General features: G+C 32.0%; 3 long non-coding RNA genes across 6 annotated transcripts; 1 reads left to right on the top strand and 2 right to left on the bottom strand.

Annotated features, from left to right (window-relative positions):
- Positions 1-188: 188 nt before the first annotated feature.
- On the bottom strand, positions 189-7,607 carry LOC134234290 (uncharacterized). Its single transcript, XR_009985156.1, has 3 exons — positions 6,335-7,607; positions 798-878; positions 189-659 (listed from the first exon to the last, which is right to left on the bottom strand). It is a non-coding gene; the product is annotated as an uncharacterized LOC134234290 (long non-coding RNA).
- A 1,866-nt stretch (positions 7,608-9,473) lies between these two features.
- On the top strand, positions 9,474-16,076 carry LOC134234288 (uncharacterized). Of its 2 annotated transcripts, XR_009985152.1 has the most exons (5): positions 9,474-9,668; positions 13,326-13,572; positions 13,887-14,026; positions 15,305-15,500; positions 15,683-16,076. It is a non-coding gene; the product is annotated as an uncharacterized LOC134234288 (long non-coding RNA). The 2 variants fall into 2 exon arrangements; XR_009985151.1 differs by lacking the exon at positions 9,474-9,668 and having other exon boundaries at positions 13,074-13,572; positions 15,683-16,073.
- A 70-nt stretch (positions 16,077-16,146) lies between these two features.
- Positions 16,147-20,034, bottom strand: LOC134234289 (uncharacterized). 3 transcript variants are annotated; one of them, XR_009985154.1, is made up of 6 exons: positions 19,871-20,034; positions 19,342-19,485; positions 19,082-19,175; positions 18,554-18,965; positions 17,824-17,970; positions 16,147-17,093 (listed from the first exon to the last, which is right to left on the bottom strand). It is a non-coding gene; the product is annotated as an uncharacterized LOC134234289 (long non-coding RNA). The 3 variants fall into 3 exon arrangements; XR_009985155.1 differs by having other exon boundaries at positions 19,896-20,034; XR_009985153.1 differs by having other exon boundaries at positions 19,342-20,028.
- Between the last annotated feature and the right edge of the window lie 1,968 nt (positions 20,035-22,002).

The raw sequence follows: 22,002 nt of genomic DNA, 5'->3' as shown, positions 1-22,002 counted from the left end.
TCTGTTTTATACATATATATTCATAGTATGTTACATGTATGGAGGGTATAAATGTATACATTTGCGTTTATGAACAAAATTTTAACGAAATAATATAAGTCATAATAAGAAAATATTGAATTATTTAGAAGAAAATTATCATTCATATTTAAATCCTCGGGTATAAAGAAAAGTTATGAAATGAAATTTTTTATTGTAGTCAGCATTCATGTATTTTTTATTTCCACTGGCAATGTGGCAGTGTATCCTTCTCCTATAAAACCAGAAGCCTTAACATTGTGCGTGTCGGATTTCATATGATGCCAGGTCATGTTGCCATGCGCATACCAAATATTATTATCCATCGCAAGAGCTCGAAAGAGATCTTGATCTACATTCCTTCCCTCGTTCATCCAATACATTGTAAATTTGTTATGACCAAAATATGGATTGTTAAAATATAGGCAAAATGTTATTCCTAATTCTTTCAGGTCATAGGCAACAATACCTTTAGGCCCAAATGGAAGATAATTTTTGTAAAATCCAAGGCATACAAATTCACCTGGCTGAATTACATTTTGAGGGCCACTTTACATTTTCCCATCTTCTTGGTAAATTCTTGGATTTGTTAATGGAGTTTTAAGGTCATTTTTCAGCAAGATGCAGATACAGTGCGAATACTAAAGAATAGAGAACTATTAATTTCATGGTTGCAAGGATGATAAAAGGGGGTAGAGATTATTTTTTATCAGTTATGTCATTTTTAGAAAAGATAAGAAAAAAATCAATTGTTTAACAAATGGCTAAAAAATCCTCACTTTTGAGCTAACTTTGTTGAAAAATTCGTTCAGCTCTACCATCTCTGAATGTTTAATTCCTGTGGCTTCTGCCATTATTACCTTAAAAGAATTGAAACAAAAGAATTAAAACGTCAGCGAAGCAAATGAATGATTTGATTTTTATAGAATTGCAATATAATTACTTGAATTTGAACACTATAAGAAAGTTTGTTTTCCAAACTATTGATTACATAAAAAAACATATATGGGACATTTATTTTTATTTCACTATTTTTGGAACCTACATTGTCAATTTTAATAACTGAGAACTAGCAATTAAATGTGCATTAAAGAATTATGATAAAGCTGTACTCTAGCTTCTCATGTGATGATGTCATGACAACAAGACTAGAGATAGGGTGAATTCACCTTGCATCGGACACATACCTTGCTTCGGACAACTTTAGACAATAAATTCTCTTTCAACTTAAGGTTTCGTCAAAGGTCAACATGTCCAAAAATTTATTTTTAAAATAGCCCCAAAACTATGTCGGATATAAAGTTAAAACTTTTGCAGTTTATAAATTTTTCATTGATGAACAGATAGAAAGTATCACTTGATTTAAAAAATACTTGGAAAAATGTTAATTGAGAAAAATTCTTCTTTAAAATGCATATATTTTCAAAAAATACACCTAATTAATTCCACACTCTTAGTGAAAACCATTATTGCAGAAACAAAATATGTTTATCAATGAAGGGCAAGTTGGACTTGGATAGCCTCTGGAAAGTTGTTTTCCCTGTTTATTTTGTCCAAATATTAAGACTTGAAAGTGAAAGTACATTGCAAATGGCGTTTTTATAGGGTTCTTGTCTTTATACATGTCATGCTTTCAATAACCGCCTTTCAGAGACCATTCACGTCCAACTTGCCCTTCAATGATAAACATTTATAATTTCTTCAATGATGGTTTTCACAAAAAAGACAGAATTAAGCAGGTGCATTTTTCTTTACATATGCACATTTTCTGATACAATTTTTCTCAAAAAATATCTTTTTAAAAATATTTGTTATCAAAAGATACTTTCTATCTATTAATCAATGATATATTTATAAACTTTAAACGTTTTGACTTTATACCACACATAGTTTTGGAGCTATTGTAAAAATAATCTTTTAGTCCTGTTGACCTTTGACGAAACCTTAAGAGTTCCGTGTATTTATTTGTTTCTGTCTAGAAGCTGAAGATTTAATTTTTTTAATGATACCGATTGTTATTATCATGTTGTGATAAAAATACCCCGAGAATGGCCTTGAAGTTACGTCATATTTTACATCACCAAAGGGGAATAACCAGAAATTTATGATTTAAATTTGCGATTCTTAGAGTTATCGTTCTTAAAATTCAACAGAACGAGTCAGACTTTGGTAAATAAAGTCAAAGATTGGTATTTTTACATAAATTTTAAAGAAATTTCACTTCAATGTTCGCATAATTCTTTTTAGAACTGGTGTCCACTAGTATGTTCATTTCTCCGTACATCGGACACATTAACCATGCATCGGACACTTTTTGATGCAATATTAAGCACTACCATTTTCATACAGAGCCCGGCTGATAGCTGTTTTTTGCGGGAAAAGAAAATAGAGACTCTATATTTTCAGTCAAAATACAAGTTATCGATATATGACGTCTGGAATTTGACTCAGTTTATTTCTACAAACCATTGTATGATAAACCATGAAAAAGGGCGCGAATTACCGCATTATAAGCATTTTAAAGCATTTCTAAGGCAGACTGAGGTCTCTTGAATCGTTCTAAATTTGTGCAACGATATCGTCAATTAAATTTTAGTTGAGGGTTATTTCTTAGATAAAAGATAAAAATATATCCATATCTAGCATTGTAAAGCACTTTGATAAAGGTATGATATTTTTCTGGTCAAAATACCGTCTGTCCGTTGATGGTAAACAATGTCCGATCCATGGTGAATTTTGAGTTATCACTAAAAACTCGATTTTTTGAGGATATTTTCTCAATAAAGGGCATATAATTGTGTCCCAAATTGATATTTTAATCACAAACTAAATGTTAAGCTTCATTTTGATAATTTTCCGTCGGTAGCGATATCGCTAGAACTTGCTGAAGTACAAGGGTATCCGATGCATGGTGAATTCATCCTACATTGTAAGCATTAACAAATGGACAATGACAACTCATTACAAATAAATATCGTGCATAGACATAGTATTCGTGCTAGATTATGCAAAGAGGATTCCTTTATACTATATTTATAATAATCATAATTGTATTTACATGTCTATAAATCTACTCTAATTTTCCTACAGAATGGGATACCCAGAAAAACGCAAACTTTTTGAATATTTCAAATACTATTAATACAAACTACAAATTATGTTCATACAATAAATGATAGCCTTCAGTTTTGAATGGGTGAAGGTCTGGCTTTTACATTTTACCAGTAAAGAAAATATCTTTAAAAACTATCAGTTTTGACTAATGTAGAAAAGCTTTTAATCACAAAATACCGTAGATTAATGTGATAGTGTAGATTTGGACGATATCGTAACTAAGAATTCAAGACCTGTTTCCTTTGTTCGCAAAACAAATGGCTTGCAATTGAGGGAATTTATTGGATACGACGTATAAGATAGAGGCGCTTTTTGGCCATAGGGTAAAAAAGAATATATGTTTGCCTTAATCCCGAAGATTCACCAATATGCAATTTCAGTGATAAAACAAATGATGAAATATTCCGTATTTATTAGATGAGACTCAACGATGGCAATATTACTAGCTAACATGAATTAGATAACAGACATATTAAACATGATCGAGTTGGACTTGGCCAAGTGACCCTGGACTCATAGTCCTGACGAGTTGGAGTAGTCGGAGACAGAACTTCCGTTTATTCCAGACTAATGATTGAAATTATAAATAACTATTTATAAAAATAAACATTATGACACGTACACTTTACTTTTTTATGTTTACCCTCCTCCACCCCTCCACTTTGTTTACTTCTTTGTATATAAAGCTTTCACGGTAAAGATTCATATTATGCATGAATGTCATATATTTTTTGCTTTTTGAAACGAACTTGTATTAAGTATTTACCAAAGAGGTCTTGTATTAATTATATACTATATAAATATAGCCCTTTGATGAGGTCAATCCATAGATATATCGACTTCACAGAAAAGCATATCGACCGAGCACGAAGTGCGAGGTCGATATGCTTTTCTGTGAAGTCGATATATCTATGGATTGACCGAATTAAAGGGCTACATTTGTTATATTATTTTTTACATAGATTGACAAAACAAATTATGAAAATAATTGGAAAAGTTAACTCCCTTTAACAATTAGAGACTAGAGATCAAAATAAATTACACCGTATAATGTAAATGGGTTTCCTTTATATTGATGGAGTGATTTAGACGATTTACTTATTCAGAATACTTCATTTTTTTGATTAAGTTTTGTATCAATATTTGACACACATATCGAATATGTTTTAATTAATATGAAGTAATCCTAATCCAATGCCTTCTTTTGTCTCATCAAATACAGAACATTGCAAAAAAGTTAGTAAAAGTTGAAATAAATATTTTTTTTTTCTAGAAACATCAAATCATACACTGTATTAGCTTTGATTGAATACAGTACTATTTAGTTTCATGGAAATTACCTCCATTTTAAGAAACCTCAAGTCGATATGCATTTCAGATTCTATAAATAGTAACTCAAGTCTTTATGCTGTTATATACTAAATCATGTGATCAAGTTTGAGCCAATCAGAGAGCTGGGAATAAATGATAAAAATAATATTAAGTTATATGAATTACATGGGAGAATAACTGAAAGCATGTATTGAATGTTAACAAATTTATTGTACAGTCTGTAATTGTGAAAGCAAAAATAAATTCTCTGCATTAAATAAAAAGAATGAACATTATGAGAAAAAAATGTGTTTACATTATTTATGAACAATTTCTAAAACAAGGTAAATCATTGACAAACAAATCGATAAAACAAAAATATCAAGTTGAACAATCTCATTTAAGATCACCATGGCTAGTCCATGGCACCTGATCCCAGCTCTTGAATTCTGTGTATGCTCTGTTTCTTTCTGTATTGTTTTATGGACTTTTGATCTTGAATACGGTTCCTTATCTACATATGTTTCATTAAATAATATGAATGGGAATTTTACAGGTATGGGGTGATTAAATATACATGTACTTGATGGCTCTCGACATGAACAACAGATGACTGCAAAATGTTGAAAGTTTTTTTTAGACATATACCTGTAACACTCTGTAGTCTTAATAATTTCATATCAATTGACCGAAAAGTGTCTCTTGTAAATTTAACAATGAGATTTATTAAAAGTAGTATGAAAAATAAAATGTAAAAAAAAATTTCTCGCACTTGAAAACTAAGAAAAATACATTTTTTTCTGGACTTGAGAATTTTTCAATGTAATGAACAATAATTTAATTTTATTTGTATTCTCGCCTCTCATTGGTTGATTTACAAAAAGGAACGCATAACATTTTGTATAATCTGGTTTGGTATGGGGACACACACCCTTGACGACCAGCTTAATCATCATATCCATGCAATCCCCTCATTTCCAGTCCTCGGAATCCATGGAAAATTCCAGATTTAATAAATGTACCTTCAACTATAAACAATTACTCGTTCTTACCTCATGTAAACAAACATCATGGCTGCTAGATCTATGTATCAGTTATTACCTCCCTCGCTTCAAATCACTTCCGTTACTAAGGTTGTATTATTGCGCGGTAAATTTGAACTTGTAAAAAGCAACACAATTTTACATCAAAAGTTGTTAAATTATTTTAAAATTAAATTATAAGGAATGACTCTAATTCTTGGCCATATTATCGAGTATAATCTGGTTTGGGTCAGTTTACGCTTTTTTATAATCCGCTTCCTTAATTAAAGAAAACCATTTATTACTGCCGTTTACTAGACCATCAGTTCTTATTTTCAACATTTATTTAAATATGTATTGATAAGATTTATTTACATACCACTTTCATTAAATGTTTTTATGTACAATTGCCAATGCCAATTTATTTTGACAGAATAAATCATTTATGAAACTTCTCGTTCGTAAACATTTTCGTGTACTGTTGTGATTCCAACTCACATTTATTGCCCTATCGCAGTATTTCAAAAACACCGCCTTCACTCTCCATTCTTATAAACAACAAGACATTTAGGTATGTTGCACTTTGCCACTAACGCGACTTTAATTAGAGAACATACTTGTAATTAATTATGTAATAATTGATCTTGAAATCCATAAAATTATCAATAAACAACTTATTATCTGTATCAAAAATTTACAACAGAATGAAACCGAATTATAAATATGATTAATATGTAAACTGTGATTACACAATATATGGCATAATTGATTACATAATATATCAAATGTTCTTGTGGTCTGAAACCGCCATAAACGACTAAACAAAAACACATTAAAAACCAAGAAAAGAAGATAGACAACAGGACAACCTTAAAAAACAGGAAAAGGTGGAGGGGTGGAGGCGGCTTAAAATAATTTGATGCTATCCAACACACATGTACTTTTCACGGCGTCCTAAAAGAAAATGAAAAGTGACGCTATCTGGACAACCGGGTCCTGATTTTTACCGCGCACAATTTTCATTGGGCGTTTACTAAATGTTTTCATTTCCAAGAATCGCTTGCATCTGCCTCTCCTTATTTGGACACGGCAAAAACTTTCTAACGATATAGCAAGCACGATAACTCTTACACGCAGAACATTCCAATGTACGTAAAAATTTTTAAGTAAAACTAAATTCAACACATATATGTCTTACTTACAAGTAGCTGAAGGGTCCAGAAGATGAAAACGTTGCTATTAGGAAGTTTGTAACGTCTTTGACAAAACTGACAAGGTCATTCAGTATTGCGTTCTTTCATGTCCTGAATTGTGAATTGTGAATGTCGCATTGGCATATATAACGGAAATCTGTGTTCAATGTTTGCATTAATCTAATTTAAACAATAGTTTATTCACAGATGTTTGCACTGATTTATGTAAGATTTATGTGTATTTTACTCGTAAAATTATTTGTTCATCCAAGGTTCTCTAGTAATATTTAATCGTCTATTTATTTTTTAATTTGAAAAGTGAACTTTGAGGACATGCTTGGAATTTGATATGCATCATTTGTATTGACTTTATGTAAGCTTTATTTGTGTTTTAATCGTAAAATTATATGGTCCTCTAAGGTTCTTTAGTAATATTTTATCGTTCATTTAATTTTTGAAGTTGAAATGTGTATTTTGAGGAGATTGCATGGAATTTGATATGTACTTGACACTTGCAGTGCAATTAAGAAAGTAAGACCATTGGTTTTTAGTAATAAAAGAAATGTTCACCGGATAACTTTTTAAATTCTTGTGTGTCTTAAATTATTAAGATAAAATTAGATTGAATTAAATGATAAATCTTTTAAAATGTACTTTACTATACGCAGAGAAACTTGCACTTATAAGGAATCCACCTTTTTTGCAGGCAGCAATGTAGCACATTTTCATGTATGTTTAGAATTTTTTATGTTTAGTAGGGGGTCAAATGAATACATATGTCTGAATACTATACATGGCAATGTTTTTTTCCCATGTTTTGAATTCTTAATTAGTCTGCCAGTTGATCTCTCTTTTTTTTCCATGTATATCATTTATAATGAAATTATGGTGCTAGGGGTCAGCTTGTGCAATATTGTGATTAAGATATGTAAAATTTTATTTTTAAAACCGTTTTTCCTGACCCCCGTCCTTGTTTTATAAATTTTTTTACTACTTTTCGTCATTTGCTTCAATAAATGACATTTTTTCACTTTAACAATGCTGTTTTTTTTTTGCCCGCTTCAACAAAAATCAAAAATCAAGCTCAGTTGTCTGACAGGAGAACTAAGGAACATAAAATGATTCCATATAACATTACAAAATGTCACAGGGTGGCTGGCGATTACCAATATTGCAAGACAATTTTAATAAAAGTGTTCTTAATTTACAACTAACTTAATACAAAATATATTTAACAAAATTCTGTGGTCTTTTCAGAATAAAAATGTGAAATAAACTCACAACTTATTATAATTAAAAAAGCACACTGGCTCAGAATAGGTGGACTATGGTCTAAAATATTACTAACAAGTAGAAAATGTTGAGCTGCCTAAAACAGAACCTCTCAGGTTAATTGCTAGTACCAGTCTGATTTCTGGATGACACAGGATTTTAATCGACTTTACAGAAAGCAAATATTAGTAATAGCTGAGAAACAGTTATTTCTGTGCAGATGGTGTATACGTATTAAACAACATTTGTTCTTTAGATATATTTACAAATGCCTACGGAAAAATTAGGTTGATTTTCATTTAAATTAGAGCTTTGTTGACTCTCACTATCATATATCTTGACTGTATTCTGTTAATTTTATGCATAACTCTAAATTCATCAATCCCACAGAAACTACAACTACATTATTTTACACCAACTAGTACATGTAAAATGTTTAAAAAAAGATTTTCATATCCAATGGAACAAAACAATTCTGTCTCACTAAGTTCTAAAGAATAATTATTTCATTCAACATACTAATTATAAAGGAATATATGCTATAATTCTTGTATAAGAAACACTAGCAGTATGTTTACAGAGCAAACACTGACCTCTAAAACATCAGAGGTGGGATCCGGTGCAAAGGAGGAGTAAGTAATCACATACATAATCCCTGCGTCTGGTCACATCCGAGGTGTGCTTTTGTCATGTAGTGTAAAAGTGGTTATTAACGCGTGGGGGAAATTTAAACTACTTACGCGGTAAGCTAAAGACCGCGTAAAATACCCCCGCGCGTATGGTCACAAAATTTCAATCTTCTGAAATATTTCTAGATTATTACTTATACTGTTAGACGGGTTGAACCATTCGTATATTTATCGTGGTATTGAACGCACGTGAATAGACAAACATATCACAAACTGTTATGATTATCATGTTACTTGTGCGGTAAAAAATGCATCTTCATATTAAATATTTTAAAGCTAATTATGGCATGTCAAACGTTGCAATATTTGATAATCTTGTGATGTATATTCAAAATCTTGTGATGTATGTTCGAAATCTTGTGATGTATATTCAAAATCTTGTGATGTATATTCAAAATCTTGTGATGTATGTTCGAAATCTTGTGATGTATATTCAAAATCTTGTGATGTATGTTCAAAATCTTGTGATGTATATTCAATATATCTTGTGATGTATATTCTAAAACTTGTGATGTATATTCTATAATCTTGTGATGTATATTCGAAATCTTGTGATGTATATTCTATAATCTTGTGATGTATATTCAATATCTTGTGATGTATGTTCAAAATCTTGTGATGTATATTCAATATCTTGTGATGTATATTCGAAATCTTGTGATGTATATTCTATAATCTTGTGATGTATGTTCGAAATCTTGTGATGTATATTCGAAATCTTGTGATGTATATTCAATATCTTGTGATGTATATTCGAAATCTTGTGATGTATATTCTATAATCTTGTGATGTATGTTCGAAATCTTGTGATGTATATTTGAAATCTTGTGATGTATGTTCGATAATCTTGTGATGTATATTCGAAATCTTGTGATGTGTGTTCTACAATTCAGTGATGCGTGCAATAAAATTGCATGACGCAACAGAAAAGTAAGGACAATTTTCATTGGTTAGAAATAACGAAAGTAGCCGGAGCGGTCGTAATGCACACATTGACACAACTTCGCAAGCATGAAATTGGCGAATTCAACCTAAAGTCAAAATTATAGGTAATAGAAAAATTGTTTTGGTATCAAGAAGCACTAAGTCAGTCATAACGTGAAAATTGAGAATCAAGAACATTAATTTGATTTATTTGAAGGTACATCAAAAACAATATTGAGTGGCTTATTGCTGGACTAAAGGATGTTTTATCCTATTTTTACGTCCTCATATTGTAGTGATGTTGATTAATCGGTATGATTTATTCTATATTGGTGCTAGTTAGAATAATCTAACTGTGTCTCGAGACAAACTCTCACCACGCAGGGTTCGAAATTGCATGGCCCATTGCAGCTGCATTGACCGTAGCACTAGTCCAGGGACGACTTTGCAATAAATAAATAAATAACACGACAAATTTTTAGGAGAAGATGAATGTCAGGAAAAGATTAATTGCTATGCATCATTGAATATTGTCATTCACAAATTTGTCCAATTATTTTTATAGTAAATGTATTGAGCCGGGCTCATTTACAGGATAATGAACAAGGACTGTGGTGACAGTTTAAAATCACGTTCAGACGTTTAGAGAATATGTAATACACACAAAAATATCTCAATGGCATGTATAATATTAAATAGTTTTAAAAATAAATTAAAATATAGCTAGAAATTAACAGCGAAAAATATTTATCACGTATCGTTTCGGGGTAATCCGGTTTTATATACAAACAGAAGTAAATAAACACCAATGCAGCAAGATTAAGGTCAAACGTCTCTGCACTGATGTGTTCTCAGCGGGGAGATTTGCATCAAGTCATTAATGATGTTCCCTGCATTTGTGTTAGCCTGATAGTACAACCTTTATTTATAGAATCAATCTAATTCAAATTAGATGTTAGATCCGCTTGCATACTCGCTACACTAACATCTAACAACATCCTGTTGAGGGTCACGTCAGAGGTCAAATTCTATCAATTAATCAAATCGCAGCTGGCAAAATCATCATATATTGTTGAAGCGAATAAATCTTGAGGCGTTCCGAATTTAACCTCTTACGTGACCCTCAATGGGATGACTTGTTAGATGTTAGTGTGGCGAGTATGCGAGCGGATCTAACATCTAATTTTAATTATATTGTTTATAGAATATGATGCAGACAGGGATACCTGGTGAAAACCTTTTGCACCCTTTGAATTACTTTGTAAAATATTAGTCAAAGGAGCCAGGAAAAAATATTAAACAATTTAATATTATGATAAAAATATTCAATTAACTATTTCTTAAGGTGTTGAATGGATTTTGTTTTCTCAACAGCGACTGGTGCACGTACCATACTTTTACTCGTAAACTCAATTTGGCGGTGAAGAAGCAGCATTTTCTGTTGCTCACCGTCGCAATAGCTGAGCATTGCTCTACGAGCAATGTGCCCAGCTAAAAATCATAATATTTGTAATGATATATCATATTCTAGACTTGACATACAATAAACAATGATAAGAATTATTGTCGCATATCTGCAGTGATTTTCTTCAATTGATCTTTCGGTGGTGATAATTTATCCCATATCACATGTGTGATAATACTTTCCAAACATGTTTCAAAGTTTTTACACTCTTTATCACACAGTTTTAAAGAACAGTTTTATGAGCTCATAAGTATATTAAATGGTTAATTTATCAAAACCTGCATTTAAAAATTCAGAAGTCTTAAGTTAAACCAAATTGTCCAGGGTATTCTTAGTAAGGTATGTCAAAGGTCATGGTTAAGTGACTTTGTAAGGCTGGTATTTTTTCTTTAGTTTTATGGCAATCAGTGTACATGGTAAATAGCATAAAATTACCCTTAGAGGTAATATGCAAGGAGATAGCTAATTAAAATGAACAAATGTAGTTCTATGTATGATGTATATAGAGACAATAATATTTCTTTTCTTTTTTCATTTTCAGGAACTTTACGTAGGTCTACAGTTTTAATTTTGGACTCATGCACTAGGAATATCATATCAGGAGAATTGTGCCACTGAATCAAAGGGAACTCTTTTTTTTTTAGGTACGCATGATCGATGTAACTTCCTCGGTGGTGTGTTGGCTGTTTGCCCATGTGTATTTCGGCTTCTCTAGAACCCATGGACTAATTTCAACCAAACTTGCCACAAAGCATCCTTGGGTGAAGGGGATTCAAGTTTGTTCAAATATAGGGCCACACCCTCATTCAAGGGGAGATAATTGGGAATTAATGAAAATTTGATGGTATGTTTTAAAAATCTTGTTCTCAAGAACCACTGTGCCAGGAAAAATGAAACTTATGGAGAAACATCCTCAGGTAGTGTAGATTTAAATTTGTTCAAATCATGACCCCCGGGGGTAGGGCGGAGCCACAATGGCTGACCAAAGTTTAACATAAAAATATATAAGAAAATTCTTTAAAAATCTTCTTCTCAAGAATGACAAAGCCATAATTGATCCTATTTATATGGAAGCATCCTCAGGTAGTGTTGATTCAAGTTTGTTCAAATCATAACCCCCGGGGTAGGGCGGGGCCACAATGGAAGATCAAAGTTTTACATAGAAATATAAAGGAAAAATTTTTAAAAATCTTCTTCTCAAGAACAGCAAAACCCTGATTGATCATATTTATATGGAAGCATCCTTAGGTAGTGTAGATTCAAGTTTGTTCAAATCATGTCCCCCGGGGGTAGGACGGGGCCACAAAGGATGATCAAATTTTATATAGAAATATATAGGAAAATTCTTTAAAAATAACCTTCTCAAGAAAAGCAAAGCCATGATTGGTCAAGGGACTACTTTTGGATTTAAACTTTTCAATAAAAAAACAATTTTTTTCTTTTTCCTAGCCACAGTGCTCAGGTGAGCGATGTGGCCCATGGGCCTCTTGTTTTTTTTTTTTTTTTTTTTTTTTTTTTAAAATGATCAATCATTAAATATAAATAAATCAGTTGTTAAAAAATTTGCTTCATATTTGAAGTGCTTTAAACTGACCCTTTGATGAAAGTGACCAGTGTTTTTTGCACCTTGAAAGGTTTATTGGTAAAATATAAGAAGGAAGTTATGATTTTGGTGTTACTATTGTTGTTATTTAAGTTTGATTTGATTTTTATATTACGAGTATTATGAAACTGTTAATTTGTTACTGACCGATTGTTAATTTTAATTGTGAACAAATGTACAAAGATGAGGAGTATAATATAGTTGGCTATGTATATTGCCCAATTTTTGAACATACTGTGTAATAAATATTAATAACAACCTTTGAATAATTGGAAAGACAATATTATAAATATGATAGCATTTTTGTACATGAGCAAACATTTTTGAAAGGAAAAATAAATTATTCAATTTCATTAAAAAAAATATTTTGTTTCATATTCTTGCGAATTATCAGATCATTCTTCTATTATTTAAATACTCTGTCATTATGAAACCTTGTTAATAATTAAGTAAATATTAATTGTACATTTGCACCAATTTTTACATGGCATTTTCACACTAAGAATGCCACGTGCAAAATTATATACAGGAACAATTCTGAACAAATATATGCAAGTGAGTTGTAAATTTGATATGTAATGCATACATTACAAAAACCCATGACAGTGTTCACTAAAATGAAATGTATGGACTCTTATATAAATACTTGGTATATGTGATATGGATATTATGGATGATATTTTTGAGAATGACACAAGTAATGAAATTTTTCAGCATTGAATTGGATTCTTGAACCAGAGCCATGTGAACCTGGTCCACCTGTACCTCTCATTGAAGACCTGTTAACATCACCAGAGTATGTTCATTCTGATACCCCTATGGTATGGTTACAGCATGCATTATCCCTGAATCCATTAAAAGAGCTGCATTGGCAACGAAACAACCCAATGTGGTCGATTGTAAGGAAATAAAGCATATCAGCTTCCAACTTTGGTGCAGTTCTCAGTTCTAAGCAAAGGCGGTAAGACGTGTGATTAAATTTTTGCGAAAAAGACTTTTAAAATTACAGTCAAACTTTGTTATCTCAAACCCATTATCTCATATTTCATGGATATGTCAAAGTAATTTTGAAGTCCAAACCATTTATAAAAGACTGGGACATTTTATTCTTGATAACTCTTTATGTATTATTCTTGAATCCACGGATATTTCCAACATTTTTCTTGGTCTCATTGAGTTTGAGATAATGAGGTTCGACTGTAATGACTAGATATTTGTACATAAAGATGCAGGAAATATAAGATTAATAACCAAAAATCATATTTTCTTCTCCAGATTGACATTGTCACTGAAGAAACAGCTGATGTCGGCTTACAATCTGGAGTCCATCAAGGCTGTTGCATGGGGTATCACTCATGAAGATGATGCTTTGAGAAAGTATGAAAAGGACTTTGATGCAGCTGTAGAGCAGTCAGGTATACAGCACAAAATAACATTCATTCAACCTCTGACATGTTAACATTCAATGTGTCAAAACAAATAACAGGACTTATCCTGGTGACAAACAGAAATCAATTACTGAAGTCTAATTGTAAAAAAAAAACTAGAAATATGTCCATAGGACATGAATGCCCCGCCGAGGATATATTAGTAAAGCAACATGAAATTTGTACATGTATAAAATTTGATCAGTTTGGTTCAGACAGGGCTTATAGTTAGATGGGAATAAAAATGTAGGTCCAGCATCCAAAGCAAGTCTGGTAGTGTCCATCCCTAGATGCATCATCCATGCAAGTTTGGTTCAGGTAGGGTTTATAGTTACTTGGGAATGAAAATAAAGGTCAGATCCAGCATCCAAAGCAAGTCTGGTAGTGTCCATCCCTAGCTGCATCATCCATGCAAGTTTGGTTTAGGTAGGGCTTATTGTTACTTGGGAATGAAAATGTAAGTCAGATCCAACATCCGAAGCAAGTCTGGTAGTGTCCATCCCTAGATGCATCATCCATGCAAGTTTGGTCTAAGTAGGGCTGATAGTTCCTTAGGAATAAATCTGCTCCAAAAACTTCAACCTGGTCACTCATCTGGAAAATATAGGTCAGATCCAGCATCCGAAGCAAGTCTGGTAGTGTCCATCCTTACATGCATCATCCAAGCAAGTTTGGTCTAAGTAGGGCTTATAGTTCCTTAAGAATAGACCTGCTCCAAAAACTTTAATTTGGTCACTCATCTGGAAAATGTAGGTCAGATCCAGCATCCGAAGCAAGTCCGGTAGTGTGCATCTCTAGATGCATCATCTATGCAAGTTTGTATCAACATGTAAAGTTTGATAACACCATCTTGAATGGTATGTTTAAAACTGAGCTAAACACTATTTAAGAAAAGTCAGGTCAAGGTCAAAGGAAAGGTCAAGGTCAAAAAATGTTGTTGCAGTTGCATAGCTCTCATCAATATCTATCAGCATATGAAGTTTGATAAAAATATCTTGGATAGTTTCTTTGAAACTTAGCTTTGAACAGAGCTAAACACAAAGTGGGATGGAAGGACAGAAGGACGGAAGACGGACATGACAAATACTATATGCCCCGGCCATATTCATGGCGGGGCATAAATATTCAGTTACCAACATATTCCAGAAAATTTGCTTTTTGAAGTGGAAGGATTATAAAAGCTCTACTTAGACTTTGTTTGCATTACAAAATCAATTGTATTATGGTTTGTTTGCATTCAGTAGTATTATAATTTTTTCTGAAAAGGATATGGTTGCATGAATCCGGTGTGTTGGGAGCTTCACCTGATGGCTTAGTTGTTCGACCACCAACATGCAGTGTATTTTATCAAACTCCAGAAGCCAAAGACGCCATTCCTGATATTGTAGAGGTGAAGTGTCCATATACAGCATCGTCTTCAACAGTAGCAGATGGGGCACAAAATTTGAAGGATTTTTCATAGGTAAATAACATTAAAAATCTGTATTGTCCAGTACTTTGAAATTAAAAATCTTGGTGAGTAAATGATTTCAAAACATGTATTAATTTACAAGTGCAGCTGTTCAATATGGTATGAAGATATTGAAAAAGGAGGGGATATGTACTGGTACAACACAACTTAAGTGTTTTTTGATTTTTTTTTAGATCTTAAACAAGATACCCTGTGCCTGAAAACCAGTCACCCATACTATCATCAAATTCAAGGCCAGCTACACATATGTAACAAAACATTCTGCGACTTAATTGTGTGGACAAGAGTAGACTGCATTGTGATTAGAATAGTAAAAGACATTGAATGGACAGCAAATGTTCCAAAGCTTATAGATTTCTACATTAACATTTTCATTTCAGCACTGATGGAAAACTGAGTTCTGGTTTGAACTTCTTGACACTTAATTTTGTACCTCTAGAATTTTCTAACAATGGAAAATGGGTAATCATGTTAAATGTGTTGAATGTTCCTAAGTCTCATAAATGTATGACATGATATGTCACAATCCATCTTAAAACTTCTGGCTTATAAGACTATTTTAAATAGCAGTGATGATTAATAAAATCTATGTACTACATAAAAAAAGAATATCAAAATTTAGAATCATTTTATTAATGAATTAAAGATGTTATTCTCAAAGTGAAAATGTAACATTTTTGTCTTTCTTAATAGATAAATTGTTGAAAACATGAATTTGTTGAGTTGTGCTTTAAAGGTAAATATACTTTAAACTAGAGATTTAAAATTATAAGTAAACCCTCTTCCAAATTATATTGTCAAATGAAGAATGGAATTGCCAAACATTCTTGTAATAAATCCATGCTAACAAAAGGGATTTTCATTTTCTGAAGTACATGTATTACAACATACTACAAAATTAACAAATATAACCATTGACATTGATAACAAATCAAAATTTGCTTATCCCTTGCACTTTGGTATGAATATCTTCACTGTTTAGTGTATACTGTCACACGCCAATGCAAATTTATAATAAGTACATGTATCTTTAAGTAATTTCTTTCAAAAGTGGAGCTTGCAAGTTTACAAGACAAGAACAGAGTTGAAATATTTTTGTTGAGAATGGTCTTTAAGTAGATGGTATGTAACGGAGAATCTCGTAATTCTTTATCCTCTCGTTGGCTCTTTCCACATGAATAAGTGCTTTAGCAATCTTGTAACACAGTGCTGCTTCTTGTATGGTAAACTGGCCTCGTGACGATAAAAGAGCTTTTATAATTAAGCAGACACCCTGGGGCAACTGGTCATGAATGGTGAAACCTTTGACCACCAAAATAAGGTCTCCAGCTTTGAACTTTCGTAAAACTTGGCTGTGACGTACAATAGCTACATCAGAAGTAGAACCTGGGTACAGCATGGAGCAAAATGTAAGTGCACCATTTGGAGGCACGCAAGTTACTGCTTTAAAAGTATGGCAACTTTTGTACATACTGTAGGCCATGGCCTGATTATCCATATGTGTTGGGATGTCCTGGGTTGTTTCAATTGCATCCATGGATGCTCTAGCAGAGGAAAAATCCTCAAAAGATTTTGGCAGAGACCCTGAAAAAAAGTTGGAAAAAAATTAATTTGATTATTTGTAATTGTGTAAAAAAATTGTGTTACAGTCAATTTTTCAAGAATACAATAAATTTAACTGCATTAAATTTTTGCAAGTCATTATGATAAATTTTAAAACAAACCTTTGCATTTAAGCTGACTTGGAAAACATTCTACGCTACATTCTACACTACGCCATCAGACAGCATCTTGTATAGGGAAAAGACCACTAATTATTTTCCCATAGAACTCCATACAAACCTTAGGCCTTCTCAGTACTTTACTATGACAATTTCAGAAAAATCTTTAGCATCATTTCAAACTTTGTTCTAAGCCCTAACAAAAAATACTGAAAAAAATATATGGTCCCATGGCGTTTATAGGTCAAAATTGCAGTTATTTTCAACTTATAGAGATTCGCAGTAAATAACACGCAGCATAAAAAATCAACCCCCACTCCTAAAATCTTCCCTGGCATTTCTATAGTTTCTGTAATATTCCCTCATCCTATCATTTATTTCAAAGGTCATTAATTTTACTTTAAAATGAAAACAATTAAATACCTGATTTCAGCCAATGGCGTAACGCCTACCCATTCAGTATTCGGTTTAATGTTCCATAACAAACAAAGCCATGTGTGCATCCGGTGATTTGGTGCTCTCATTCCTATACTTACATACTTACCTGTCCCAGAATTAGTCAATTGTGGTAATTTCAAAGACTATACACCTACCTGTGAACATGTATGAAATTTGAGTCCTGTGACTTCAGTGTATTGGATACTGTGACCATCTCAAATGATGACACCTTACTGCTACCAGCACAATTCAAAGGAGTGAATGACGTCTGGGCCGGTGATGATATTTGGATATATTGGTGACTGTAATAAATAAAATATTTGTACAATGAATTGTTTTTGTGCTTTAATGTTAATAAAGTGATATTAAGTCAAAATTGAGTTAATAATTTCATAAGGGTGGATTCTACCCAGAATTAGGTAAAAAGCTCCAAAATTGGATAAATCATAGTTAATTAAGCAAAGTTCAAAGGTTTCAAAAAGACTGATATAGAATTTTTTTATGCTTATGCAAAGTATATTATTTAAGACTCTGATAACAGATATACTAATTGATTCTTATCTAATCCCTCCTATTGCTTAAGTATGTACAAAAAAGTTTCCCCACCCCCCAGTGAAAAACACTTAAAGAAATAGCAGGTGTCCCCTTTTATTTTTGTTTACAATTAATTTAGACAAGTTTAAATCAATCCTTTTGATAACAAATCAAAGTTCAATGTCTGTAGTCTTATACATTACAATCAGAAGCTACTTTTTGAATTTTATTCTTAGAAAAGGAGAATTTAAATAATTTTTTTTAAAAATTAAAGAAAAGCAAAAACTGACTTCAAACCCCAAAATGTACTATACAATAAGAGGCTGGAAAGTTAATAAATAAAAAATTTACCTGCAATGTACAGAAAACTGTCCGACAAAATACATCGGGTGGGTAGGGAGTCTCCATTTTCTTCTTATATAGAGAAAATGCCCCTGCTGATCAGAGACCTAACACTCCCAAATAATAACAAAATATGTTAACATAACAGTCAATCTAAGATGTTCATCCCTCAATGGCAACAAGTTTTTATTACAGTAACTGAAATTGTTAGGAAATAGGAAATCACAATTGGAATTCCTTTAAATGTACCTTCACTTCGTTGTATTTAATATCGTGGATTGATATTGGCTTCCTTTTACTATATAGACTCTATTTTTAGGGCAAGCAATTCCTTTTCCAGTTGTATTTCTGTTGAGAGGCGCTGCATTTCTTGAGTACAGTTAAATGTGCAGGATGCTGAGTAGTTGTGCTCTGATATCAACTGAAAATATATTGTAAATCATGTACAGTTAAAAGAACTTTATATATTATTAAAAATTATTGAAAATGTTTCAGTGTTGGTCATTTGTCATCATTGGTGTTTTAAATGAGCTTTACTTTTTCTTGATATTGACATTTTGGTGCTTGTGGAATCTGCAACTGGTCCATCTGTGAAGATGACAGGGACTCCTCACTTTTGAGTTTTTTCCTCCTTTGTAAAATAATTAAACTTGAATTATTTTTTTATTCAGTTGTAAGCTACTCTGTTTATACATGTACCCTTTTAAAGATTTTTAGTAAAATATTCTCAATTAAACTCCACCCACCCACCATCAAAAAACAAGATATGTCGGTCATATTTTGAAAAATAATTTCACCTTTTTGTACATTTAGGATCAGAGAAATCCATGGCCTTTCCTTCATTCCATGCAAAATATGCAGGGTCCCCCTCCTTCTTACCATCCTTAAAGTGGCAGGAGCAGATGCTATCATTCTGATCTCCTGGTTGGCGATCAGCTCGTCTAAAAATATACATTATACAAAGACTGAGTGAAGGAGAATTAAAAAGCAAAACATGTTCATTTAGCATGTTATTATCAAATAGCCTAAATGACTTATTTTTTTCATTATTTATTTTTTAAATGTTACATTTACTTGCAAGTACAAGATAACCATGTGCATAACATTAACAAACGGTAGCAGTATTTGGTAGTAATAATACGAAATAAAATGTAATAAAAACAGCTGTTAAACAAAAATTAATCTTGCTACAAATTGCACAGTTTTTGTAGTATGTACTCTTCATTATTCTTCTGCTATATTGATTACTACGAGATTTACTTTTTAGCATGCATGTATAAATACTGTATCTGACAATGCAGCATCGTGACATATCGTTACAAGTACCTACAAATTTTGTCAATATATCTACGTTTACTGAGTTTTTTCCCTAGCAGGCCGAAATATCTCCATCATGTCATCAGGAACAACACTCGTGCATCTCGTAATTAGTGCTGCAATAAACAAACTGATGTGTTTTTTCTCACCTGCATGGTTTTCCCGACGCTTCAGCTACTTTTGTTATTTCTAACCAATGAAAATTGTCCTTACTTTTCTGTTGCGTCATGCAATTTTATTGCACGCATCACTGAATTGTAGAACACACATCACAAGATTTCGAATATACATCACAAGATTATTGAACATACATCACAAGATTTCGAATATACATCACAAGATTATCGAACATACATCACAAGATTTCGAATATACATCACAAGATATTGAATATACATCACAAGATTATAGAATATACATCACAAGATTTCGAATATACATCACAAGATATTGAATATACATCACAAGATTATAGAATATACATCACAAGATTTCGAACATACATCACAAGATTATAGAATATACATCACAAGTTTTAGAATATACATCACAAGATATTGAATATACATCACAAGATTTTGAACATACATCACAAGATTAGAGAATATACATCACAAGATTTCGAATATACATCACAAGATATTGAATATACATCACAAGATTTTGAACATACATCACAAGATATTGAATATACATCACAAGATTATCGAATATACATCACAAGATTTCGAATATACATCACAAGATTATAGAATATACATCACAAGTTTTAGAATATACATCACAAGATATTGAATATACATCACAAGATTTTGAACATACATCACAAGATTTTGAATATACATCACAAGATTTCGAACATACATCACAAGATTTTGAATATACATCACAAGATTTTGAATATACATCACAAGATTTCGAACATACATCACAAGATTTTGAATATACATCACAAGATTATCGAATATTGCAACGTTTGACATGCCATAGCTAATAACGTCACGCAATATAACGTCGATACTCATTTTTATTTCCTTTGTATATTCGTTTAAAACTTTCTTAATTTCAATTGATTAGTCGAAAATGTTAAATAAACTCACAGTCACTATAATCAAACCTATCAAATTAACTGCCAAAACTCGAGAAGCAGATACAGGTAAGTAGATTTCACTTTGAAGTTTGAGCTTGCGTTAATAATTACAATATGAGCTTGCGTTAATAATTACAATAAAGCGCACACCATGGCCAGTTGTTCACAATTCACTGCATTTGACTGTACACATCGACGTTATATATTTACCAAACAATGTAAACAGTATTTTGAAAAGTTTGTTTATAATTATTTTTAATTTTTTTTTATCATTTCAAAGGGGAACAAACCGATGTTACATGTAGTTACGATATTGATGGCCGCGTAAATTTTTCTCCGTAACTCGAGCGAGCGCGTATATTATACTCATGCGTAAGGTTTGACAGTCACAAACGCATACTTAACAACCAGTGTAAACAAGCAAATTCAAAGAATTGTGGTCCCCTGCTTTCGGTGTCTTTGTGGGTGAGATGTTATTTTTTATGACATGTTGCGTGTTATATGAACATCCTATCTTATGTCATTTATTTAAAAGGTAACATTGAAGTTGATTTTTTTTGAAGGATTAATCCCTAATGCTGACAGTTAAAAAGTTATGGGCAAAGTGAAGAGTTTTTTTTTTAAGTAGGTCAACTCCAATGTCAAGATAAAAGGGTCAAAGTTGTTGATATCCAATGAAAGGTTTTCTAACAAGGATTATATATGTGTAGTTTGAAAGCCCTAGCCCTTATTTTTCAAAAGTTATGGTCAAGGTTAAAGTTTTTTCATAAGTACGTAAATCTCCAAGGTCAAGGTCAAGGTTGTTGGTGTCCAATGAAATGTCTTGCCACAAGGAATACATATGTGAAATATAAAAGTCCTAGTATCTACTGTTTAAAAGTTGTGACCAAAGTTAGAATTTTTAAAAAGTAGCTAAAACTCGACGGTCAAGGTCAAAGGGAAAAGTTATTGGTATCTAAGGAAAGGTCTTCTCACAAGGATTACATATGTGAAGTACGAAAGCCTTAGTCCTCACCGTTCAAAAGTTATAGTCAAGGTTTAAGTTTTTTCA

The sequence above is a fragment of the Saccostrea cucullata genome, unplaced genomic scaffold (assembly GCF_032062105.1).
Source record: "Saccostrea cucullata isolate Sc308-1 unplaced genomic scaffold, CSIRO_AGI_Scuc_v1 ctg5177, whole genome shotgun sequence".
Classification (NCBI taxonomy): Eukaryota; Metazoa; Mollusca; class Bivalvia; order Ostreida; family Ostreidae; genus Saccostrea; species Saccostrea cuccullata.
The sequence above is the reverse complement of the archived record's forward strand: the minus strand, read 5'-3'. Positions and strand labels throughout refer to the sequence as shown.